Source organism: Bubalus kerabau, chromosome 1 (assembly GCF_029407905.1).
Source record: "Bubalus kerabau isolate K-KA32 ecotype Philippines breed swamp buffalo chromosome 1, PCC_UOA_SB_1v2, whole genome shotgun sequence".
Classification (NCBI taxonomy): Eukaryota; Metazoa; Chordata; class Mammalia; order Artiodactyla; family Bovidae; genus Bubalus; species Bubalus kerabau.
Genome location: NC_073624.1, coordinates 13801490 through 13828651, shown reverse-complemented (window position 1 = coordinate 13828651; position 27162 = coordinate 13801490).

Genomic DNA, 27162 nt, shown 5'->3' with positions numbered 1-27162 from the left:
CTCGGCCTCCATTATGTAATCATACATTGCAAACTAAAAATATTTTTTTTTTTAACGCACAAGCCCCATTTACTGGGATTAGAAATAGAATAAAAAGCTCTAATTTGTACTGAATAGCAATCAGGTTATTCCACACACCACATCTGAATTTCCTAACATGGTAGGGACTAAATCAATGTGGTTTTGTGGAATGCTAATGCCCAACCCTCAAAAAACCTCCAAAACACAAAAGCAAAATGCTTGAGCACCTACTGTGTGCAGCGCTTTGTACTGGGAGAGAGAACAAAGCCCATAGGGCTTCTTCTGACAGCATAAGTGACCCTGTCAAGGGAGTAGGACAGACTCTATGTTCTCTAGAAGGAAAGGGCCTTTGCAGAAAGCTTAACTAGGTAGGCGAGAACAGAGCTGGGCTTGAAAGGATGGCGGAATTCAGCAGGTGGGGATGGCAGGCTCTGGAAGGATGTTCCGTGAGGGTCCTTCAGTCCATCTTAGTAGGCAGTGTCTGAGGACCAGACTGCATAGAAATTGAACCAATGAGGTCCTGGCTGGACTATAAGATGTGCCTTGACCCTCCCCGTATTTCTATGGGTGACCTCTTCCGCTGGCTGGTGTCTGCTGACTCGGCTCACCATCTAAAGCTGTGAGGAGCCAGGAGGCTCTTCTAGATCCTCTGAACCCTCATCTTTCCTATAGATACAGGTGTCATAGGGAATCAAGCACAGCTCGCCCTGCCTGGACACACGAGTGTCTGCTCTGGGGGTTTCTAGAACATGTGTGGGTGTAGGTGTGCGTCACATGGCCAGGCTCCGTTAGGAAGGAGGCAGTGTTCAGAACCCCGAAGAAGGTGCTGTGGGGCTTCAGGGGAAAGCAGGCAGACTCACTCTCAGAGACTTACACTTTTCATACCACGTTATCCACCAGGAAAGCCAGACAAAACAGACGTCAGAGAGGAGAAGCCAGGTGGCTTCCCTGGTGGCTCAGATGGTACTGAGCCATCTGAGAGACCTTTGTTCGATCCCTGGGTTGGGAAGATCCCCTGGAGAAGGAGATGGCAACCGACTCCAGTATTCTTGCCTGGAGAATTCCATGGACAGAGGAGCCTGGTGTGCTGCAGTGCATGGGATCACAAAGAGTCAGACATGAACTTAGTGAATGAACAACAATAAGCTTATATTTTTTATAGTCCAGTGGTTTCCATCCATTCATCAGATTGGGCTCAATTAACATTTGCTTCCTAGGTCAGCACAACAGCTCCATGTGATGTGGGCATAGGCCTCGGTTGTTGTTCAGTCGCTAAGTTGTGTCTGAGTCTGCGACCCCATGGATAGCAGAACCCCAGGCTTCCCTGTCTTTCCCCATCTCCCAGAGTTTGCTCAAATTCATGTTCATTGAGTTGGTGATACTATCTAACCATCTCATCCTCTTCCGCCCCTTCTCTTTTTGTCTTCAATCTTTCCCAGACTCAGGGCTTTTTGTCAACAAGGTGGCCGCACAGTCTAGTTAGGGGACTGAGGCTTGGCCAATGTCCTATATTCCAGAACTTTCCAGCCACCGAAGCAAGACCCTCAGGTGGCAGTGGGAAGGGTCAGGGCTGCCTGGGACCTCAGGGAGCCTGGACTCTGCTTCCATCCAGAGCGAGCTGGAGACACCCCCAAATCTAGTGGGACTCTGAGGCTTGATCATCTTTAAGAAACAGTCCTCAGTGTGTCCTGCTGTTCAGAGCTCCCACCCTCCCTTTGCCAATATTTGTCCAGGGCTGTGGAGATCAGGTGTAACCGTGGGTAAGAAGGAATGGAAGATGGCGGGAGTCAGGGAGTGTGGATGTGTGTGGTCGGACTCCTGTGGACTTAACTTGTGTCAATTCCATCATCTCTCATTCCCTGGGTGTCTCCCATGTACGAAGCCCTGGGCTGCCAGACGGGGCTATTGTTATCGCCCTTCATTTAGAGGCAAGGAGCTGAGAAGCTCCAGGTCCCATAGCCGGTTGGGGTAGAATCAATTCAAATTCGGCACTCAGACAGCAAAGCCCGGCTCTTAGGAGTGTCCGCCGCAGGACCCTGGTGATGGTCCCTCATGTGGACGGAGCTCTTTGCCATGTACACAGTAGTCCATGCTCTGCTCTTAGGTCTTTACAGCAGCAAGGTGCCCATCATGCTGGCTGTTAACCAGCTGACCGTGCATAGTAAATGCAATTATGACTGTGGAGACACTCGGGGAATTGTAACATCCTCTACAAATACAGTATAATTGTTGACTCCGACTTACAGGTGAGAGGAAGATGAAATCAGAGAGGTGAAGGGGTTTGCCTGGGGACACATAGGGGACAAAGGGCAGAGTAAGGATGCTAGCCCAGGTCCTAGAACCTCTGGTGCTATTTGCCTCCTTAAGCCATCAGGGGGAGACTGCTTTGGGGTTTATCTCTCCCTTCTCCATCACCACCACTTCGGTGGTGGAAACCCCACCAAATTGGTGCCAGATGAAAATTAGGCAGAGATTCCAAGGAAGACTAAGCTAGCTTTTCTTAGCTTGGCTTCTCGTCCTAAAGGGAATGGGGGTGAGTCGAGGATGGAACTGGCACCGTGGCTGCCAGCACGGGGGGTTAGGATGCAGAAGCTGCACAGAGGGGTCCTCTGTGTGCCGCTGCTTTCTAGTTGGCGGAAGAGCCCTGGAGAGGGGTGGGCAGGACTGGTCGTTTTGCCCCTCAGATGGACCAGCAGGTGTTTTATGATCTCAAAAAACTGTTGTTGTTCGGTCACTAAGTCGTGTCTTGACTCTTTTCAACCCCATGGACTGCAGCACGCCATGCTTCCCTATCCTTCGCTATCTCCCAGAGTTTGCTCAGATTCATGTCCATTGAGTCAGTGATTCTATCCAATCATCTCCTTTCCTCCTGTCTGACATACACCTTTAAAAACTGTCCTTTATTAAGGGTCTCTTTGTGGCAAACTAGAATTTTGTTTATCAGATATTGCCTTCATTTCCTTCGTTCTCATAAAACTGTGAACACGAATTATGTTAAAATTGTGAGCGAAGTTGGAATCTAGGGTCCACCCCTGGGCCTTGTGTGTTCACATGCAGTATTTATAAAATAAAGAAATCATAAATATTTTGTTAGAAAGATCTTAGGCTTGCTACTGCAAAGAGGAAAAGACTAGCTTTAAAGCATCAGCTCTGCAGTGTAGCCTCATACAACGGAAAAGAGTGCCAGACTTCTATCTCACACTTGAAGAAGAGGGAGGGATTCTGTGTGGCTAACGACATCTTATTTACTTGCTTGTTTATTAATTTTTAAAAAGATAAGGAGTAAACATTTATTTCACACCTCCTAGATGCAGAAGCTATGCTGGAAGCATTTCTATGTGGTCGCTCATTTATTGCTTACAAAGACCTCGCTTATGAATTTTGAAGATGAGGCTATCAAGACTGTGAGAGATGAACTTGATCCAAATTTCCCAGACAGTAAGAAATGACAACTTGATATGGAGATAAATATGTCTGACTCCCAATTGCTATTTCTTCAATAATAGACTGAGAAAATCTATTTTCATTTTCTTTGTTTTTCACTCCTTCTTAATCTCCAATCTTCTATATGGAATCTTTCTTACTGTCTGAAATACCCCTTTAAAAATGCCTTTTATTAAAGGGTCTGCTTGTGGCACACTAGAGTTTTATCAGATAATGTCTTCATTTCCCGTATTCCTAAATGACATTTTCTTTAAGCCTAGAATTGTCAGATGACACTTTCTTTCAGCATGCCAAAGGTATTCTTTTTTCATCTTCTTCATGCTAAAAGAAAGTGTCATCTGAGAATTCCATTTAGCATGGACCGAATTGTGAAAGAGGTAAGTTAATTCAGTGGAGGTTGGCCTTCTGGACCTAGAAGCCCGGCCTGTACTGATTAGATTTTGTGAGCTCTCTGACCGGCTCATGAGATGCCTCAGCAGGGAGGTGTGGCTTACTCAGCAGAGATTATTCTGCTCAGCACCCCACCCCCGGAGGACGTGATGCTGGAAGTAGCAGGGAGCAGACAAGAGGAGATTTGCAGAGACTTCCTCTCTGAAGGAGTCATTTTATTTCTGAGAGTTTCCAAGATAGATGTAGAGAGAACCACTGAGTCCAAGCTGGCCTCCACCTCTCCGTCTCCACCTTTGCCACATCCAACCCCTCCATCCTCTTGATCCCATATCTAAATAGCCGGAGCACCCATTCATCTGTCCCGGCCACAACCCGCTCAGGACACACCATTGCTTGTCTGGACTGTGAAAGTGAAAGTCGCTCAGTCATGTCCAGCTCTTTGCGACCCCATGGCCTCTACAGTCCATGGAATTCTCCAGGCCAGAATACTGGAGTGGGTAGCCATTCCCTTCTCCAGGGGATATTCCCAACCCAGGGATCGAACCCAGGTCTCCTGCATTGCAGGTGGATTTTTTACCAGCTGAGCCACCAGGGAAGCCCTGGACTTTATACAGTCCTGTCTGGACTGTAATATTCCCCTAACTGGTCTCAGTGTATCCACTTCCTCAGCTCCTCCTCCTCTTCCTAAATTCATTCCCACAAGAAGCCCAGGTCACCTTTTAAAAATGCAAATCCTGTCTCTTGCAGCTTTTAGGTGTCACTTCAATGATTCCCACGGCTGCATGGGTGAAGCCCCCGGTCCCAGCCTGCCCCTCGAAGCCTCACTCTTCAGCCTCATCCTGGCCGCCTTTGTCAGGTTACCATTGTTCTGGCCGTCTTGGTTTCCTTCTAGTTCTGAGCATGTTAAAGCTCTTCTTCCTGAGGGTGTTGGCACCTGCTGTCTCCTCTCCCTAGAACGCTCCCCGTCCCCTTTCCTGGCTCACTCCTACTCATCCTACAGGACCCAGTGTAAATATCCCTTTCTTTCCCGCATCCTCTGTCTATGTCAGCCTTGCTGCTCCACGCTTCCTCCAGAAAGCATCTGCATCTCTCCGTGTCTTCAGCAGAGCAGGTACCTCAGTTGTGATCCCATAACTGACTTGCAGTTTCTGTTCATTGCGTGTGTTCCCCACTACCTGATGAGGGCTGGGCTCACAGACGTCTGTTCTTCACTGTCGGTGACACAGACCACAAAGCCCAGCCCGCCGCGGGTGTTGCTCACCTGGAGAACAAATATCCATCTGGCTTATTTAATCACATAATAATAATTATGAAACAATGATCCCATCTACCTCACCTCTCAATATAAGAGAAACAAGACTTGAGACTCCCTCAAAAAATTTTATGTCCTTTGCTTTTACTGTAATATATACAACAGCTGTCTACCTATTTATCCCATACATATGCATATATATACATACATATCAAAATTGTAATTGATATAAATTGACACATATACCAACATATAATATACCTATATAATGTGTATATCTCTAATATGTACGTATGTAATACGTATATGTATATATACTGTAGCTTGTCTGAACCATCACCTCACCTCCTCCTGGTCTCTAGCCCCTGCTCAACCTCCATTCCCAGCATTTGGGCCAGAGACCTCATCCCAAAGAATAAAGCTTCATCGCACCACTTCTGCCATACCAGAGGGAGGCAGTCCTGCATCTTCCTTAAGAGCCAGGAAAGCGTTTCCAGGGACAGTCCACAAAGCCCCTCTCCTGTCTCAGTGACCAGAGGTGGGTCAGAGGCCCACCCCCCACCACCCTCTGGAAAGGGCCTGTGCTTGCTCTGATGGGGTGGGGCCCTGAGCTGAGCATAAACTTGCTTATTCTGAGTGATCAACAAAATTGAAATCTTGTTGGAAAGGAGGAAGGGAGAATGGATATTAGGCAGGTAACCGGAATCTGCTTCAAAACCTGACCCGGACCCAAGCTAGCAGTTGATTTCAGAAGCCCCAGGAGGAAAATTAAGTGACTCGCAGCATGTTCTCTGCCCTGAGCTCTATCATGAGTTACTCGAAGCCAAATTGTGGACACTTTCTTGCAGTCTGTTCCGCCTGCAGGTCCTGCCCTGACCACATCTGCCCTTCAGGAGGCTGACCCACAGTCGGGCCACTGGGCCGCTTGTCAAGGGTGGGCGGCAGCGACTCGCCGCCCTGTCCGCCTCTCCCCCTTGTGATCAGTGCGGCCATGGCTCTTCCCACGAAGAGGGCTGCAGAAGGGGCGCTGGACAGCCAGAGCCCAGAGCCGGGTGTCCAGGGGAAACCCCAGGAAAGCCCAGGCAAGGTGAACTCCCTCTACAACCCCAGGTGTGGAGCTGGACACAGGGCTTCTTATGGTGAGAATCAGAGGTCCTCGAGGCAGATATGTGGGAGAAGCCACCTGCAGAAAGGCTGGGCCACATGAGCAGAGGTTCCGAGTGATGCTGCAGGAAACAGTAGCTCTGACCTTCCGTAGCCCCTCTTTTTAAAAATCAATCATCAATCAATTATTTTTGGCTGTGCTGGGTCTTTGTTGCCACACTCAGGCGTTTTCTAGTTGCAGTGAGTGTGGGCTACTCTGTAGTTGCAGGGCACGGGCTTGTCTTGTCGCAGAGCATGGACTCTAGGCTGCAAGGGCTTCAGTAGTTGTAGCGTGTGAGCTCGGTAGTTGCAGCTCCTGGCTCTAGAGCACAGGCTCAGTAGTTGTGGTGCATGGGTTCAGTTGCCCCAAAGCATGTGGAATCTTCCCGAACCAGGGATCGAACCTGTGTCCCCTGCGTTGGCAGGTGGATTCTTTACCACTGCGTCACCTAACAAGTACTGCACACTGGGTGATTTCAAGCAACAGAAATGTGTTGTCTCAATCGCTCTGGAAGAAGGAAGTTCAGGTTCAAGGTGTCGCAGGGCCCTGCTCCCCCTCCGGCCTGTGGGGCGATCCTTCCTGGCCTCCTCCTAGATCTGGTGGTTGGTAGGCAATCTTTGGTGTTTCTCAGCTTGCAGTAATAGAGCTCTTGCCTGCCCTGTAACATGGTTTGTCCTCGTGTGTATCTATCTTAAGGTGGCTGTCTTTTTCTGAGGACACCGGTCGTATCGGGGTACCTTCTGAAGTCCTGGGGGTGAGGACTTCATTGTGCCTTTTCTTGGAGATCAGAATTCGACCTGGAACACTAAGCGAGCTCATTTCAGTGAAAAGATTAGGGTATGGGTGGGGCTGGGGTGAATACTTAACTGTGTCTCTTGGTCCAAGTGGAAGAGACGGGTGACATGCATCATCTCACCAGAGCCCCACGAGGACACACTGTTCCTATTCCTGTTTTATAGATAAGAAAACAGTAACAAAGTCCCTCAGCCAGGATTTGTAACTTGTACATGGCAGACCTAAGACCTGAACCCAATAATTTCTGTCTTTAGAAACTCCTGTTTTATTCAATATATTACGCTGCCTCTGGAAAAAAAAAAGCGTGTGGCTTACGGTTACACCTCTCACCTTTGTGATTGTTGTCAGCCGTGGCACGGCGATAACCATCATGATAAAGAGAACGTCTGTGAACATGGGTGAAATGATGACGTAGCTGAAGAAGGCACACAAGGAGGAGCTGTTTGTTCTTCTGACAAAGGCGATAGCTCCTCCTTTCTGGGCTGTCACACTGTAGAGAGGAATTGGGTTCATCACCCCGCGTGCCCAAATATCAGTGGAGCAACTTCTGCATGCCCGACTCTGTGCCAGGGGTGAGCGAAGAGACGAATGAGCCACATCCGGGTCCCAGGGCCCAAGGGACGACCCATTGACCAAACCTGGTACCGGGATGTGTCAGCCTGGGTCCTGAATTTGTTGACAAAAGAAACAAATTTACTGTGGAGTAAGGAGGTGAGTGGTTTCCTGTCTTGGGCCCACCATTGCTGATGAAGGAAGGAAGTGGGGACCGGAAGTGGAGGCTGTGAGTTAAGGTGTTGAGCCATCTCTTGCCCGCATCCCGGGGGGAGGCTGACAGTCCTGGGCTCCGGAGACCATGGGCTTCTTGACACTGGATCTGGCAGGGTCTAGAGGCAGCCAGAAGGAGGCCTCCTTTCCCCTTTCCACCCCCAGCTCAGCATTTCTCATTCCTGGTCATTCATTGAGCGGCTGAGCCATGCTGCCTCCGTCTGGGGCATTTACCCTCTTCCCCAGTGAAGCCTGGGGGCCAGTATGGGGCAGAAGGGCACCTTCATAGGTCCCCGTGTTGGACTTTTGAAGTCACACCCCAGCAAAAGCATCTGTAGGCCAGGGCTTCTCATCACGGAGACATGCCTTTCTTGCCTTTTTTTTAATTGTTTCACTCTATCTTCCATCTCCCTCAAGTCTGCATGCATCTGTCATCTCTGTGGTTATCTTAGAACAAGGGGGTTGCTTTCTATTTATTCTTTCTTGAGTGTAACACTAACCGCAAAGGCTGCAGGGGTGGGGGGTGGGGTGTCGGTGGGGGAGAGAGGGAGCCAGTGACTCTTCAAGCCCTGTGGTCCCGGGTGCAGTCGGAGCTGGTGGCAAAACTGACAAGACAAAGGTGGTGAACGCACCCCAGGGGCTTCGGGAGGATGTGGCCTCTGCGTCTGCGGATGAGTCAAGGGGACAAGTTGCTTTCTGGTCAAAAAAGAATTCGGAGTCCTGAGGGATACAGACGACTGGCATTGCTAGGGCCACAGCTGTGTGGACTGGCCGCTGGGAGGGACATTCAAGAGAAATGTCCCCTGTCTTTCTTGTCCTCGAGGAACCTGATGGCAAGAAGAGGAGATAAAAAACAAGGATTCACTGTAGAGCACAGAGAACTATATTAAATATCTTGTAATAAACTATCCTGGAAAAAGATCTTTTAAAAAAAGAACATAGATATATACATGAGAAAAGTGGAAGTGTTAGTCGCTCAGTCATGTCCAGCTCTTTGCGACTCCATGGACCATAGCCCACCAAACTCCTCTGTCCATGGGCTCTTCCCAGTATGAATACTGGACTGGATTGCCATGTCCTTCTCCAGGGAATCTTCTCAACCCAGGGATCAAACCTGTGTCTTCTGTATCTCCTGCATTGGTAGATGGATTCTTTACCACTGAGCCACCTGGAAAACCCATATATGTGTGTGTGTATATATGCAGTTTAATAATAAGGAATCTCTTGAAAAATTTACATGTTACAATGATTTCCTTTGGGGCTGCCTGTGTGTTTCATTCTGACTCTGATGTTCTCATTAGTGATCTACCAAACAGCTTTTTCCAGTTCAACTTCCTCTCCCCACCACCTAAAAAAAACCGATATTGTTTCCAAGGGTTTTTAATGCTAAAGACTAAATGTGTGCCCGCCTCCCTCTGTGAGTGGAGTTTTCCGGATGGACACTTGTTCTCCATGAAATTTTGTTCCAGGTCTCAGCATGGCCAAGTGTATTAGAATATACTTGTATATAAGGCTTAGCTCGTTCACAAGAAGAACATACTTCCTTGTTTTGTTGTTTTCTCCATTTCCACACCATAATTTAATTTGGCAGTGAGGTTATTTCCTTCCTGTTATCAGATGCAGACAGGTAAATGTCCTCACATTTTTTATCTCGTTGTCCTCTGCTCTTTTATTTCCTCCTGCTGTTTATATGGATGGTTTAGTCTAACCTTATCCATCACGAGTAGGTGTGAGCGTTGCCTGCCCAAATAAGTGTTCTAGGGCAGTCATGCGTGAATGCTTCCTTCCTGAAATAGTTATGATTTTGTTATAAGTGGCTTTCCCTTTTCTCTTTTATATCACAATTATAGCTCAATGATGCATGTAGGTCAACTGACTTATCAAGGAATTTCATCTCTGGCAGTGAAGAGGGCATTTCCAAATATTTGTTATAAAGATGGGGTGTTGATAGAAGGTGGGGTGTCACTGGGTGGAATGATCTCTGAGGTCTCTGATCTTCTTCTTCTGCAACATTGAAAAACCAGGAGACGACAGAGAGTGCGACTGGTGAGGAAACTGAGAATCATCCTGTGGGTGAAAGGTCGTGTCGCTCATGATGCCTGCCTGGATGGGAGGCTGGGAGTCCTTGAGACTCAAAGTACCGACTGCCTTCCCAATGCCTCCCACGATGCCCAGCACACGGTCAGTTGCTGTTGTTCAGTCACTGAGTCGTGTCCGACTCTTTGTGACCCCGTGGACTGCGACACTCCAGGCTTCCCTGTCCTTCTCTATCACTCAGGGTTTGCTCAGACTCATGCCCATTGAGTCAGTGATGTCATCCAACCATTTCACCTTCTGCCAACCGCTTCTCCTCCTGCTCTCAGTCTTTCCCAGCATCAGGGTCTTTTCCAGTGCGTTGGCCCTTTGCATCAGGTGGCCAAAGTATTAGAGCTTCAGCTTCAGCATCAGTCCTTTCAGTGAATATTCAGGACTGATTTCCTTTAGGATAGATTGATCTCCTTTCTGTCCAAGGGATTCTCAAGAGTCTTATCCAACACCACAGTTCAAAAGCATCAGTTCTTCGGTGCTCAGCTTTCTTTATGGTCCATCTCTCACAACCATACATGACTACTGGAAAAACCATAGCTTTGACTAGACGGACCTTTGTTGACAAAGTGATGTCTCTGCTTTTTAACATGCTCTCTAGGTTTGTCATATCTTTTCCAGTGGTCAATACATATATTCTGAGAGACTAAATGCAGTTCCATTTGAAAGTATTCACTTTGATGTCAGTCAAAACTGTGTATGAATTTTGCTCTCTGCAGTGTAACTTTGTTAAAAAAAAATGGAAAATCCATCAATAAGATGCAAAACATGAATTAATGAAGGTGAAAAAAAAAGCACTGGCCCTCCCTAGGCTGGACTTCAGAAGCTAGGAAACTCTAAAACACAAAACAAAAACAAAACCTCACCTAATACCTCCCTAGCCCACACACACACCTCACACCTTGACCCCACTCAAGATCAGGTGAGTCTCTGCAGTGAGGGCCAGGGATCTGGAGTCTAAAAACATCTCCAGATAACTCTCATGAACTGAGAGTGCTGTGATGGGACCCACGTCCCAACTTCCAGACCCCAGACCCCCTGAATCGGGAGTACGGAGTCTTAGCCACTGGACCACCATGGAAGTCCTTCATGCTGTCCCTTTGCCTGGAATCTCCTCTGCTCCTTTCCTTCCCCCCCAGTTCTCTGTACCATGTAGGGCCCACATACCTATCCCATCCTCTGTCAAGTCATAACTTCTCACCCAAATCATAGTTCTTTATCATGTGCTGAAGTTTTCTTGAAAAACGTCCTTTATCATATAATTAGTATATGTTTGTCCTAAGAGGAAAGAGTTGAGAATATAGCAAACGGTAAAGAAGAGAAAAAAAAATCACCCGGAAACCCAATAAATGGAGAGAGTTGCTGGTAACATCGGGGTATATTTCCTTCACATCTTTTTATTCAGTACACACTCACATACACACACTCACAAACATGCACACACACATTCACACCCCCCCACCCCACCCATGTTTATTACCTTTCTACCTTACATTTTAGTTGCTCACGTGCATCTGACTCCACTGAGTGCTGAGCTCTCTGGGAACCCTGATGCTGTGTCACTCATGTGTTATCTCTGTTCCCTAACACATCATCTTGCATTACTGTGTGTGCTAAGTCGCTTCAGTTGTGTCCGACTCTTTGTGACCCCATGGACTGTAGCCCACCAGGCTCCTCTCTCCATGGCATTTCCCAAGCAAGAATACAGGAATGGGTTGCCATTTCCTCCTTCAGGGGATATTCCTGACCCAGGGATCCAGCCCTCGTCTCTTACATCCCCTGCACTGGCAGGTGGATTCTTTAGCCACCTGGGCCTCTGTCAGTGTGAGCCCAGGAGAACCGCTGGGTGAATTGGTTTGGCCTCAGGATGCAGCAGATCATGAATTAGAGGAGGTGAATGTGCAGTCCTGGCACTTGCTGGTGATTTAAAACTCACGTGCAGCCTTCCAGCACCAGCCAGTGCTGGCCCATCAGGCGCTCTGCTGGGTGGCTGGGGAAGTGGATCAAAATCCACAATGATTCCACCAGTGGCTGGGACACGGCTGGATGAGTCAGTGCATTCTACATCCCACGTCAGGCTGATTCGAAAGCAGCTCTATCCTTGCTAGTTCACAGAGGCCCTTTTCTTGACTAGAATGACACACTTGATACTGGCCAATCTTTCTTTTTTCTTCTGATCAAAAATAGTGTCGGCGTTACACCCGGAGAGGGGGGTATTTTTTTTCCTTCTCTGAGACATCAGCTTTGGCTCTAAAATACTCTTGCTTAGATGAAAATTCAAGAGGTTCTTGAGCTGAGGTTGGAAATGGAAATGACAGACTCTTTTCCAAAAACGCGTGGTATTTGGTGGAGGTGGGTGGGAACAAGTCAGGGAGGGGACCGCAGGGGAAAGCAGATCAGAGCACTTGAGAGGGTTTCACGGGAAGAAAGGCAGCAGAAAATGTTCACTGAACATCAGAATCCCTTCACGGCATAAATGGGGAACATGGGAGGCTGGTGGCGTATTGAGTACCTTCCTTTTGGGGAATGAAATGTAGACACGTCATCGGTATAGATGGCAACCGCACCAAGGGAGCAGACAGAGGGTGACAAGCCCATGTGTCTTCTGAGATGTGTGCTTGACTACGGCAGGAGGTTTGTTATTTAGACATCCTTTTTCTTTAAAAATATGTGGCAGAGCAGAAGCTATTTCTAGAATTAAATACCTCCGAGGGAATTTCATGACAAGATCAAGGGAAAAGTCTGCAAAGTTTTGGCTTCGGATGAAAAGCATCTAAAACCAAGTGAAATCAAAGGGAACCTTAAGCTAACACATTATTGATGCGGGTGTTGGGAAGAAAGCTCAGCTGGGGAGGCTCTCTGGGGACCGAAGCCTGGAGAGGAGAACGTGGAAATATTCAGGGCTTGGCCTCTCTCTGCACGCCAGGATCAGACAGGAAATGCAAGGGTTTTGGTGGTTGACAGTGCCAAGGGGAAGCTTGGGAGCCTGACGCCCAAGGAGGCTGGAAGCTGGGATGTTGGTGGTGATGGGGGTAAGGGAGATGTCTGTTTTAAGAAAATCCCAAATCTAGTTTTCTTTCTCAACTCTGCATTGCTATGGGAGGTAAAGGGGCTTAGTAGAAAGAACATGTGGTTGGGAAGCACTTGGTTAGACTCTTGCTGTTGGTGGCAAGTTTCTAATATTTTCCCCAGACTCAGTTTGCTCCTGGAATCCCAAAGGCTTCCTTGGTGTCTCAGTGGTAAAGAAACTGCCTGCCTGTGCAGGAGGCATGGGTTCGATCCCTGGGTCGGGAAGATCCGCTGGAGAAGGGAATGAATGGCTACCCACTCCAGTATTCTTGCCTGGGAAATCTCATAGACAGAGGAGCCTGGTGGGGGTCGCAAAGAGCTGGACACCACTGAGCAACTAACCAGCAACTACATGACTCCAAACTAACCCAACCTCCTCAAGTGTGACCTCCATAACTTCTGACCCTGCAGGCCTCCCTCATCCTTGTGCTCATGAGTTCAGGGCCTGTCCCAGGGGGTGGGGCCTGGACACCAGCAGGGAACCAGAGCCACAAAACCCTGGCTTCATGGGGCTCATGTGCTAGATCAGGGCTATGTAGCAGACGAAGATCTGAGCACCGGAGCTTTCCAATTGTTCTGGTTGCCAACACAGGAGAAGGAGAGGAAGCAGGCAGAATTAACTTTATTAACATTTTCCTTTAACCTAATATTCCCCCAAGGATATCATTTCAGCATGATATAATATGCTGTTGCTGTTGTTGTTCAGTCACTAAGTCATGTCCAACTCTTTGCGACCCCATGGACTGTAGCCCACCAGGTTCTTCTGTCCATGGGATCCTCCAGTCAAGAATACTGGAGTGGTTTGTCATTTCCTTCTCCAGGGGATTGTCCCGACCCAGGGATCAAACCCAAGTCACCTGCATTGAAGGCAGATTCTTTACCGATTGATCCACCAGGGAAGCCCAAAGTACCGTATGAGAGCTTGCTGTTGTTACTGTGTGGTTAGAATCATCGTCAGAGTTGAGCTGATGGTGTGGCTGGAGAGCTCACTGCAGCCCGAATCACCGCGGCGCTGCCGGTAGTGTCAAACGGTAACTAGTGTGACCTGACTTGTCCGCTCCTGGAGGGTCCCAGCCCCTGGCAGGTTGACGCTTCTCTCATGGATGTTATCACAATAAAACCCACTGGGCAGGTGACCTAATTAGCCAGGTGTTCTCAGCCCTTGCCAACTCGCCCTGTGCTGAAATCATCTTTACATTCAGCTTGGGGTGGCCAGCAGCATGCCTGGATATTCAGAGCAGAACTGCAGAGACACTGGGAAGCCCTCAGACGTGATGGAGGGCCAGGAAGCCAACCACCGGTGTCCAAGGAGGAAAGGACACCATCAACTCAACCCCGACAATGATACTAACCACACAATAACAGCAGCAAGCTTTTATACGTACTTTGGGCTTCCCTGGTGACTCAGACGGTAAAGAATGTGCCTGCAATACAGGGGACCCAGATTTGATCGCTGGGTCAGGAAGATCCCCTGGAGAAGGGAATGGCTACCCACTGAAGTGTTCTTGCCTGGAGAATCCCATGGACAGAGGAGCCTGGCGGGCTACAGTCTATGGGGTCGCAAAGAGTCGTACACAACCAAGTGACTGCTCCGGGTTGCCAGGCACCCTTATGGTCTTGCCGAAGGGGATCACCTTGAAGAGCTTCTAGATCCCATTCACTCTCTGAGGGCCACTTGAAATACTCCCTCCTCCCCAAAGCCTTTCTTCGTGTCAGCACGGCCCAGACCTGTCCCATCTCTAGCATCCTGCAGTGCTGAAGGACTCTGCCCTCTCTTAGACACCAAAGCTCCCATCTTGCACTGTTAACTATACGTGTTCTATATGGCTGTGCCCTTTCTTTCTGTGGCTTCTCCCAGTGACAATCCCAGATTGACTCGTGGCAGCCCTGGTGACCTGGTTGGTGAATTCTGCTTTGTCCCAGAGAGGGTTCCAGGGCTGTTTCATCACTGGGAATGCCTGCTGCCGTCACTAAGTTTTCATCTGGCTTCATGCACTGCCTGTCCATCCAGAAGGCATAGCCTTTGAGAACTGGGGTCTTGTGATCTTGGCCTCCAGCTAGGATGTCTGCCTGGCTGACCTTGGGGCTCAGTGACAGTTGGTCTGTGAGGAGAAAGGATCACCTGGTCCAAATAGCTCCCTCTGGTGCCAGTCATTTGCACAACATCCTTTACTTTTATTTCACTGCCATGATCTTGACTTGTATATATTCACTAATTTGGTAAAAGCTCCTTCCTGCACTGGGAGACCTTTTTGGCTCCTCACTCTATCCCAAGACCCAGTTCAATGCGATGCCTAGAACCCAGAAAAGAATTGGGAAAGACTACGGTTTAATAAATGCACTGATGAGTTCACCAGCCTGGGCACAACAGGAGAGGCTCAGATGGTGGCAGGGAGGGGGGCTGGAGCTGGGTGCTCAGCGGCTTTTGGGGGGCCTTCTGCTGTAAAGAGAAGCAAGGTTAACTATGGAAGGGCAGGAAGGATAAAGAAAACACATTGGCCTTGCAATCAGGACCCTGAGCATCAGACATGTTCTTGTACTGAAGTTTATTTTCTTTGTAACCTTGAGAAGGTCTTGTGAAGGTCAAGGGGGGTGTTCGTTGTGAAATTGCTTTATCAACCAAAAAGTGGCTTCAGTTCAGTTCAGTCACTCAGTCATGTCCGACTCTTTGCGACCCCATGAACTTCAATAGGATGTTATCCATGCCTCCCTGCCCAAATGTATTTCTTTTTTTTTTTCCAAATGTATTTCTTATTCATTTGATTTAGCTAGGCCAATTCTCTCATCTTTTTAAGAAATGTTTTTTTTTTCCTTTATTGCAAACTAAGACATTGTTGTAACAAAAATACTAGAAAATTCAGTGAGGTACCACCTCACACTGATCAGAATGGCCATCAGTAAAAAGTCTACAAATAACAAATGCTGAAGAAGGTGTGGAGAAAAGGGAACCCTCCTACCCTGTTGGTGGGAATATAAGTTGGTGCAGTCACTATGGATAACAGGATGGAGTTTCCTTAAAAAACTAAAATTAGAGCTACCATATGATCCAGCAATCCCACTCCTGGGCATCCATCCAGAGAAAACTATAATTCAAAAAGACACAGGCATTCCAGTGTTCATAGCAGCACTCTTTACAATAGTCAGGACATGGAAGCAACCTGAATATCCATCGACAGATGAATTGATAAAGAAGATACAGTGTGTGTGTGTGTATATATATACACAATATATATACACGGTGAAATATTACTCAGCCATAAAGAAGAATAAAGTAATTCCATTTGCAGCAACATGGATGGACCTAGAGGTTATCATACCAAGTGAAGTAAGTCAAACAGAGAAAGACAAATACCATGTGATATCACTTATATGTGGAATCTAACATGTGACACAAACTTATTTACAAAATAGAAACTGACTCATAGGCATAGAAAACAAACTTAGAGTTACGTGTGTGTGTGCTAAGTCAATTCAGTCCTATCCCCTCTTTGCAACCCTATGGACTGTAGCCCACCGGGCTCCTCTGTCAGATGGGATTCTCCAGACAAGACTACTGGAGAAGGTTGCCATTTCCTCTTCTTTATGGTTCCAAACAAGTTTTAGGATTTTTTTTTTTTTCTGCAAGAAATTACATTGGAAACTTGATAGGGAATACCTTAACTCTACAGTGGGATTTGGGTAGCAAGGACATTTTAACAATACTAATTCTTCCGGTCCCTGAACATGAGCTATCTTTCCATTTATGTGTGTCTTCTTACTGTCGTATAATTTTTCATTAATGTCATAATTTTCAGTGCACAGATGTTTCACCTCCTTGGTTGAATTTATTCCTAAGTAGTTTATTGCTTTTCAATGCTATTATAATTGAGGTTGTTTGCTTCATTTCTTTTTCAGATAATTCACAGTTAGTATATGGAAATGCCACCGATTTCTGCATGCTGATTTGGACTCCTACAACTTTTCTGAATTTATTGGTTAGATCTAACAGGTTTTAGGGCTTCCTTGGTGGTTCATATGGTAAAGGATCTGCATGCAATGTGGGAGACCCAGGTTCAATCCCTGAGTTAGGACGATCCCCTGGAGAAGGAAATGGCAACCCACTCCAGTATTCTTGCTTAGATAATCCCATGGACAGAGGAGCCTGGCGGGCTATAGTCCATGGTGTCACAAAGAGTTGGACATGATTGAGCAACTAAAACACACACAACAGGTTTTAGGTGAAATCTAAAGAAGATTCTCTATACATAAAATTTTACCATCAACACACAGACATGGTTACATCTTCCTTTCTGATTTGGCTGCTTTTTATTTGTTCTTCTTGCCTTGTTTCTCCAGCTAGGACTTCTAGTGCTATGTTGAGTAGGAGTGGTGAGAGTAGACACCCACATTTTGTTCCTGATCTTAGAGGAAGAGCTTTCCACTTTTGACCATTGAGTGTAATGTTAACTGTGGGCTGGTCCTGTATGGCAATCCTTATGTTGAGGCATGTTCCTTCCGTGCCCGATTTGTTGAGAGTTTGTTTTTTTTAATCATAAATGGATGTTGAATTTTGTCCAGTACTTTCTGTGCATCTCTTGTGATGATCCTATAATATAAGAGCTATCTTTCATTCTATTCATGTGGTGAATCACATTATTGATTTGTATAATTTGAACCAGCCTTATAAATCCCATGGACAGAGGAGCCTGGTAGGCTATAGTCCACGGGGTTGCAAAGAGTCGGACACGACTGAGCGACTTCACTTTTCACTTTGTAACCCAGGCGCGCACCCCACTTGATTACGGTGTGTGCTGTTTTCAGTGCTGCTGTTGGTTTTGGTTTGCTAGTATCCTGCTGAGAATGTTTGCATCTATTTTCATCAAGGATATGATGACGACACAGTGGCTTAAACATCAGATGACAGAGGTCTGTCCCAGCCCATTGGGGAAGTTGGTGAAACAAGTAAGATATCACCTCAGTTTGTCTAAAGGAGGCCTCTGGATGAGAAAGCTGGTCACTTTTCCTAGATCTTCTTGCCTTGTAGTTACATGTGGGCAGAAGGGTCTGGAACCTTTGCCGGCTCCTCTCCACGGGGCGCTGCTGCCTAGGCACTTGTTACTAATAGAAGTCCCCTCCCCATGGAGCATGACCCATCTCTCCATCCTCCTTCCTCTAATCTCCTCCCTCCCCCATAGCAATGACGAGGGCATGTCTACCTTTGTGTACAACATCACTGCTCACTTTCATATTCAGTGTCCCATCTGACCCTCCTCCATGGGACAGGTGGAAAACAATCCTGTGTCCACCCTGATCTCCAAGCTCTTAGCTCTTTACTCTCAAAGTCCCTATTTTCCCTTTGATCATGATGTTCCACCTGCTTTTGAGACTTGGCAGGGAAGGACTGGAACTAAGGGGATCTGGGAGCATGTATTTAACAGAAAACATGCAGAACTTTCTCATTCATGCTGAGTTGAGAGAGCTGTCTTAGGCTGAGTTGCCCAGAAGCAGACCCCAAAAGAGTGATTTGTTTGTTTGTTTATGCTCAGGCAAATGATGTATTAAGGAAATGCTCCAGGAAAACCTAGTGAAGGTGTGATTCACAGGACAGAAGAGAGGAGGAAGCCAGGGGTTTGATGTGGAACGGAGGTCCAGCCTCAGCCTGGTTCCATGAAAGTGTAAACGCAACTCAGAATCATGCCGGCTGGAGACTGGGAAATGGGCTTCCCCACTTCTGCACCAGGCAGGCATCAGCCAAGGGCTATTTAGGGGTGACTGGGAAACTTCAGGCACTCCTGGCTCTGCCCATAAGAGAAAATAACTCCAGAAGCCCAACGGTCGGCCTTCTAAGAGTCCCAGGTGCAGGGAGCTAGGGCAAAGTAGGGGCAGTGGAGGGGGTTGGGTAGTGCACAAATGTTGGAAGGGATGTGGGTGGATCATCTGTAGTGTTGCCTGGGTAACTGCATCCATAACCATGTTCAGCTGTACCACACTGATGCCTCTGCCTCTAAAACCACTTTGAAGCTTCCTCATTGGCCAAATGGGGATCCTGTTAACTTGCCCGTATCACAGGATGATTGTGAAAACAAAGTGAAATGAGTCGGGGGCCCAGAACCTTCTTGACAACAATAGAGACATTACCCAAAGCCAGGTGCCGTTATCCAGTCATTCTCTCTCAGGATCAGAGGATATATCAGCTCCTGGTCTTTGCCTGTCTGGCCGGCATCAGCACTGACAGCCTTTGGAGAGAGCTTGTTCTGTTGGGAAGAAGGCAGGCACTTTTTTTTTTTAATGTTGATACATTTTGCAGCAAAGTCTTTAATATATACCAGCCGCCTTGAAATACATCTAATTAACCACCAGATCTCACGCTGAGCCCATGGTTGGCTTTGATGTGCTCATCAGCGAGGAAATATTGGAAGACTAATCATAACAGGACTTAGCTCCTATAAAACGCCTTTTATCTTCAAAGTGGTTTACAACCACTAATTATGAGAAGAATGAGGGTGAACAACAGCCATCTCATGGAGACCCCAAACCATTATCAAGGCCTTTAATGTATCTTATAATAGAGCAAGACAAGTGTGAGCGGGGCTGTTGAACATTAGCTGTGCAGACTTGGGAGAGTTGTTTTACAGCAGTAGAGACAGCTGTTCCCTGTCTCCCTTGAGGTGGAAAAGGAAATTGGACCTAATTCGAGGGAAGAGGAGGTGCGGTGTAGCAGTTGCATAAGGAACAGTAGGCAGAGTGGTGAGTCGTCCTCTCAAAGGTGTTCCCGTGAGCCTGCCCCTATAAATGGGCTGGTGGGGCAGGTGTCCTTCCCAGTGGCCTGGGAGGGTGAGATCACGTCACAAGGTCCTCTCCCCCTGGGCCTTCAATGGTAGATTTCTGCGCCTCTTGACTGTGTCTTTTCTGTATCGTGTTTTGTTGTTATGTTTCTTTTTGTCTATGAGTTTATTTGTTAGAATTGTATCAGGGGTGGAGGAAGCCAGTTTGGGTTTCATCATGATAAGAACGGGCTTCCCTAGTGGCTTAGTGGTAAAGAATCAGCCTGCCAATGCAGGAGACGCGGATTCGATCCCTGGGTCGGGAAGATCCCCTGGAGAAGGAAATGGCAAGCCACTCCAGTATTCTTGCCTGGAGAATCCCATGGACAGAGGAGCCTGGTGGGCTACAGTCCATGGGGTCTCAAGAGTCAGACACGACTGAGCGACTAAACAACAACAACAACAACAAAATGATAAGAATAATAACAGGAGCTGACACCCATAAGGTTCTACTCATGCCTTCATTGTACAGGTGAGGATAGAGGGACTCAGAGAGGCTGAGTAACCTGTTTGTGGCCTTGGACCTGGTATTCTTACCCACTGCAGTAAGAGCCTACTGTAGAAGGTGGGGTGAATGTCTGAGGCCCCCTGACTCCGTGTGTTGAAGAAGTAAAGAATAATCTGATATGCAACAGGGAAACTCTCCTTTCCAGACTGGCCTGTCTCCTGAGCTAAATATTTTAATCTTGAGCAGTGGGTGGTGAGGAAGCGTCATCTTTGTTCATTTATGTTCTGGTCCTGCCAGAGGGTCTGCCCAGGGCTGTGGGGCAAGGAGGGGGCACAGGCATAAATGATGGGCAGGCCACCTGTGAGACTCTGAAGCTTGGGAAAAACACATTTTCCCAGGTGCTAAGGTGGATTTAACTTATATGCAGAGTACATCATGAGAAATGCTGGACTGGGTGAAGCCCAAGCTGGAATCAAGATTGCCGGAAGAAATATCAATAACCTCAGATATGCAGATGACCCCATCCTTATGGCAGAAAGTGAAGAAGACCTAAAGAGCCTCTTGATGAAGGTGAAAGAGGAGAGTGAAAAAGTTGGCTTAAAACTCAACATTCAGAAAACTAATGGGACCTGGCATCTGGTCCCATCACTTCATGGCAAATAGATGGGGAAACAATGGAAACAGTAACAGACTTTATTTTTTGGGCTCCAAAATCACTGCAGATGGTGATTACAGCCATGAAATTAAAAGACGCTTGCTCCTTGGAAGAAAAATTAGGACCAACCTAGACAGCATATTGAAATGCAGAGACATTACTTTGCCAACAATGGTCCATCTAGTCAAAGCTATGGTTTTTCCAGTATCATGTATGGATGTGAGAGTTGGACTATAAAGAAAGCTGAACGCCGAAGAATTGATGCTTTTGAACTGTGGTATTGGAGAAGACTCTTGAGAGTCCATCCTAAAGGAGATCAGTCCTGAATATTCTTTGGAAGGACTGATGCTGAAGCTGAAACTCCAATACTTTGGCTACTTGATGCAAAGAGCTGACTCATTTTAAAAGACCCTGATGCTGGGAAAGATTGAAGGTGGGAGGAGAAGGGGACGACAGAGGATGAGATGGTTGGATGGCATCACCAACTCGATGGACATGAGTTTGAGTAAGCTCCCGGAGTTGGTGGACAGGGAAGCCTGGCGTGCTGCAGTCCACAGGGTTGCAAAGAGTAGGAGATGACTGAGGGGCTGAACTGAAGGGGGATCTTAAACATACCCTGACCTGTAAGTCTCGGGTGGGGAGTACAGTCTGAATAGTCATCAGCCATTGTCACCTGTGTAGACAGTGGGGATTCACAGGTCACCCTCTCAGAAGACCCTGGGCAGAAACAGTAGCCTCACCATTTTCCTTTCTTTGTGAGAGCTGATGGCTGGTGGGTTGACATCACTCGTGGTGGGAAGATTGACGCCATAGCAACAGGCAGAAGCTGCAAATCGAGGCTCTCTCCCACCCTCCCCAGAGAACCGGCTGTGAAATACTGTGGTATCTTTTTTTCTAACACTTATTTCCACACCAAATGTGTGTCCTTGGATTGTCAATTCAATTCTGAGGGCTTGTGAGCCCTTACCCTGTGGGGTCTGCGTTAGTCTCAGAACTGAATTGACAATGAAGCCCCACTCAAGACAGATGAATCATAGTGGAGAGTTCTGATGAAACATGGTCCACTAGAGGAGGGAATGGCAAACCAGTCCAGTATTCTTGCCGCGAGAACCCCATGAACAGTATGAGAAGGCAAAAATATATGACACCAGAAGATGAGCCGCCTGAATTGAAAGGTGTCAGGTATGCTACTGGAGAAGTGCACGGGGCAATTAGTAATGGAAAAGACCCTGACACCGGGAAAGATTGAAGGCAAAGAAGGGGCGGCAGAGGATGAGATGGTTAGGTAGCACCACCAACTCAATGGACATGAGTTTGAGCAGAGTCTGGGAATAGTGAAGGACAGGGGAGGCTGGCGTGCTGCAGTCCCTAGGGTCACAAGAATCAGACATGAATTAGCGACTGAACAACAGCAACAGCAAGAGGGAAGGTCAGTCCTGTGAGTTGGTATGGGTGTAACCAGTCTCAGTTACAATGAGAATTCAGTCTCAACCAGGGACTGGTTGAGAAGGGGTTGTACAGAGAGCAAGAGAGTAGCCACTGTGGGGGGCCTGACCATACACCCCCATATGTCTGACCCACCACAAATTTTCCACAATCCCCTCCTCAAGTTCATTAACTCTCTAGAATGGTGCACAGAATTCAGGAAAGTGCCTTACTTATCACCCTTTGTTACAAAGGAAACAACTGAGGAGCAGTCAGATGGAAGAGATGCCCAGGGTAAGGGAAAGATCCTAGGATCCTTCAGGTCCCCCCGAACCCCATCTGTTGGGGCTTCTTTATGTTGGCAGAATTGATTAGATCATTAGCCATGAGTGACTAGGTCAAGCTCCAGCCTCTCTCTCCTCCCTGGAGGAGGGGGGTGGGGTTGAGATGCCAACCCACTGTGTATAAAAAATGTCACCTGCCATTTCAGTTCACAACCATACTGCAACCATCAAGTCATCAGCCACAGCAGCAGCTCCCGGTGGTGCACCTGAGGGGATTCAGGGTGGAGAAAAACCAGGATACTGGCCCTAGATAGTTAAGAGGCATATCACAGGGATAATTTAAATGAGCCCATCTCTTGCATCTTCTCAGACAGCAGAAAAGGGCTAAATTCATTAACTTGAAATGTCTGGGTTTTTTTGTGTGTGTGTGTGTCTGATTAGCAGTAATCTTTTAATCTTTGACTGTAAGGTTTATTTTTTCAGCAAGAACTCCTGTGTACCCTGGCTCCTCCCTTGCCTCTTTGAGACAGAGTGATCTGAGAGGCTGTTTTCCAGGGCTAGATTCTTTAGCAGTCTCCTTGTATAAAATATAGTTCTCAACTTTTAGGCCATGCATTTTTTTTTTTCTCTCAGTCGACACTTCTAATCACATAGTTGGTTCGTCTGGCCACCAGTCCCCATCCTGAAACCCACCCAAAGTCATCCACCCAAAGTCACTCCTTAGCTTGAACTAAGGTGTGGTTGAAAGGGGCTCATTATAAATAACAAAAGACTCTTCTTTCGCGCAGGAAATTCTAAGGGTTTTAGGAGCTCTGCACCAGAAACCAGGCACAAAGACCAGGTAGATATTTCTCCTTGTACCACCAATACTTGGGCTTCCCTGGTGGCTCAGTGATAAAGAACCTGCCTGCCAATGCGAGAGATGAGGGTTTGATCCCTGCGTTGGGAGGATCCCCTGGAGAAGGAAATGGCAACCCACTCCAGTATTCTTGCCTGGGAAATCCCATGGTGGATTTCCCAGGCAAAAATACTATAGCCTGGTGGGCTACAGTCCATGGGGTCACAAAGAGTCAGACATGACTTAGCAACTGAATACACACACACACACACACACACACACACTACCAATACTTATCCTTCTCAGCCCTCACTCTCCAGGGCCAGTTAGGAAGCCAACACACACTTATTGAACACCTGTCATATGCAAAGTACCTGGCTGGGAATTTGTTCATTTAAATGCTCATATGTCAATTCCATACCTACTAGGATTTATTAATAGGGCATTTATCTTTGTGGAGGAAATTAGACATATTATGTGCACTTGAAAATCTAGCCAACTGGACCAAGCAGTGTGTTCTAAAAAAGAGTAATAAAGAGTAAGTACTCAAGGCAATCCAGACCAGGTGGTCAGGGAAGACTTCTCGGAGGAGGAGGAATTAGAGTTGGGCCCTGAAGGTATGTACAATGCTGAGAGCTGGAGCAGACTGTGAAGGATTCTCACAGGAGGGAGAAAGAACTGAACACTGCCCTTTGCTGAGTCCTAGAAAACAAACAGAGCCCCCAGGTTGCTGGTGTGGTCTTCTCTTACTCTCAGGGGTGATAAGTTTGAGTTTCAGCTTGGCTTGATGGCCCCAGACAGGTCATGCAGGTCATCTCTCAGAGGCTGAGATGCTCATTAATGAAAGGGGGAAAGGACAGCCAGTTCTGACAGCTTCACATGATGGAGATGGGAGGATGGAAGGGAAAGTTCTTTTGCAACTGAAAAGGATAATTAGCATCATTAGGAGTTTATACATCTTGGATTATCGAATCACCTTCCAAGGAGTCATCTCACTCTCAGATTTTCAAACTAGAAAGAATAATACTGAAAATGCTCCAGAAATGATCGTAAGAGTTCATTCACCCTTACCAACCACTTACTGTGTGCCCATCATCATTTCCAAGTGTTTTGCATGTTTTTACGTTGCCTGGTCCTCACGGGAAGTAAATACTGTCACCTGCATCTTACAGATAGGGAAACTGAGGTTGGACCCATCTGAATTGCAGGTGGGTGGCCTGGAGACTCCCCTTCCCCCATGTTCTAGTTCCAGATGCTGTTGGTTCCCTGCCCACTTCATGGAAGAGGTAGTGCTGACCATTTCCAAGTCCTCTGGCCACTTCTAGCTGCCCCTTTGTCTGGGGGTTTTCTCTAGAGCTGCCACATATGGCCCCTGGAGTGCTGGGGGCTGACATCCTCAGGGGCAGCTCTCCATGATTGAAAGGGGTTGACATACAAGGAATCCATTTCTTTGGCCTGGGGTTGGATCACTGAGAACTGTGGTCTATCCCCAAGTTCCTGGGAGGCTCCAGTAGCCCTTGGCACCGCCCCCCCCATTAATTGGCTGGAGAATGCACCTCTCACAGGCTGCGCTCCCTGGACAATGTTTCCGTCCCTCACAAACTAGCCCCTTTCACCCATATCCCTGTCTCAGGGTCTTCTAAGACACCACCTCTTAGGACTAGAGTTGTATACTCAAAAGACACATTGAAGTCTTAACCCCCAGGACCCTGGATTGTGACCTGATTTCAAAGTAGCCTGTATGCTTGTTAAGTCACTCAGTCACGTCCGACTCTTTTTGTGACCCCATGGACTGTAGCCGCCAGGCTCCCCTGTCCATGGGGTTTCCTAGTCAAGAACACTGGAGTGGGTTGCCATGTCTTCCTCCAGGGGATCTTTCAAACCCAGGGATTGAAGCTGTATCTCCTTCATTGCAGGCATATATATATATATTTTTTTTACTGCGGAGCCATTTGGAAGTAGGGTGATTGTAAGGGCAATTAGAGAAGTTGAAATGAAGTCATTAGGGTGGGCCCTTAATCAACATGACTGGTTATGTAAGATAGAAAGATGATAGGAGCAGATGTGGAAGGGAGAGGCCTTGTGGTGATGGGGGCAGAGATCAGAGGAAAGATGGAGCTAAGAGCCAAGGACTCCAGGCTGGCCGCCAGCTGGGAAGAGGCAGGAAAAGTGTTGCCTGAAGTCTCAGAGTGAAACCGCTAGGTGGTATTTCAGGGTTCTCTGAAGAGCTCTGGTCCTTTATGTCTCTTGTTCAGTCGATAAGTCATGTCTGACTCTTTGGGACCCCATGGACTGCAGCACACCAGGCTTCCCTGTCCTTCACTATTTCCTAGAGTTTAATTCATGTCCATTGAATCTATGATGCCATCCAACCATCTCATCCTCTGCTGCCCCCTTCTCCTCCTGCCCTCAATCTTTCCCAGCATCAGGGTCTTTTCCAATGAGTCAGCTCTTCATATCTGGTGGTCAGAGTATTGGAGCTTCAGCTCCAGCATCAGTCCTTCCAATGAATATTCAGGGTTGATTTCCTTTAGCATTGACTGGTTTGATCTCCTTGCTGTCCAAGGGACTCTCAAGAGTCTTCACTAGCATCACAGTTTGAAAGAATCAATTCTTCAGCACCCCGCCTTCTTTATGGTCCAGCTCTCACAGCTGTACATGTCTCTAGGTGGAAAGAATTCAGCAAGAAGTAAATTGATAGATGAGAAGGGAGTTATTAGAACAGGACACTTGTGCGGCTTACAAGTGGATGGGTGGGAGAGTACCGTACCCAAGAACTTAGTGGGCTATAGTTTTATAATCAAAGGAAAAATAGGGAGGGGGAAAAAGGCCACTTTCTTCCTCATCCTGGAGTAGCCATCACACTTCCATCAACTCCTCCTCTAGGTTGGGAAGGGGAGTTTTCTTGTCTCGACGTGGTCAAGCCAGGACTTGAAAAATATGATTTCAGGTCTCTGTACAATGAGTGCCTTTCCACCAAATGTGTGCAGACAGCATGTCCTAGGGGCTATTAACTCACTAAGCTCACTGGGCAGGTGGGGCTCATGCCGCCACTTTTATTGTTTGAAGGCATGTCTTCTGTTGCATGGTTGCTAAGCAAGCCAGCTTGGTTTTGTGGTTAAGCAAACCTGCTTTCTTGAGAGATCATTAACTTACAGGGCTTTCTCATATTTTTTTCTACTTACAATCCCCTAGTAAGATTAATTGTTTCATCACCAGCTTTGTCTCTATCAAAAGGAAGCACAGCCCACTCTGAGACACTCAGGATTTGGGCTTCTAGCCTCAGGATTGGCCCTCAGAATATGAGAGAATATGTTCCTGTTGTTTAAGCCACTCAGTTTTTGGTCCTCTCTTGCAAAATGGCCCTAGGAAACTGACACACCTCCCGTCTGATGCCTCCTCAATTATTCCTTCACTTGCTCCCTCCCAGGGGCGGGTAAGAACCAGGCCCCCTGAGCTTTTCACACCCTCTCTGGCTGCAGCTGCCTTTTGCTCAGCAGCCCTCCGGCACCCCCACAGCTTGACACGACTGGCCCATCTGCCTCCCTGTGATGCTGGCAACATGAAGTTAGTCATTGACAAGTGGGCGGTGGTGGTGGAGTTTTAGTCGCTAATTCGTGTCTGACCCCTGCGATCCCATGGACTGGAGCCAGCCAGGCTCCACTGTCCATGCGATTCTCCAGGCAAGAGTACTGGATCACTGCTGCATATAGGATATTCCTCCACTGGAGCCTGGGTAATTAA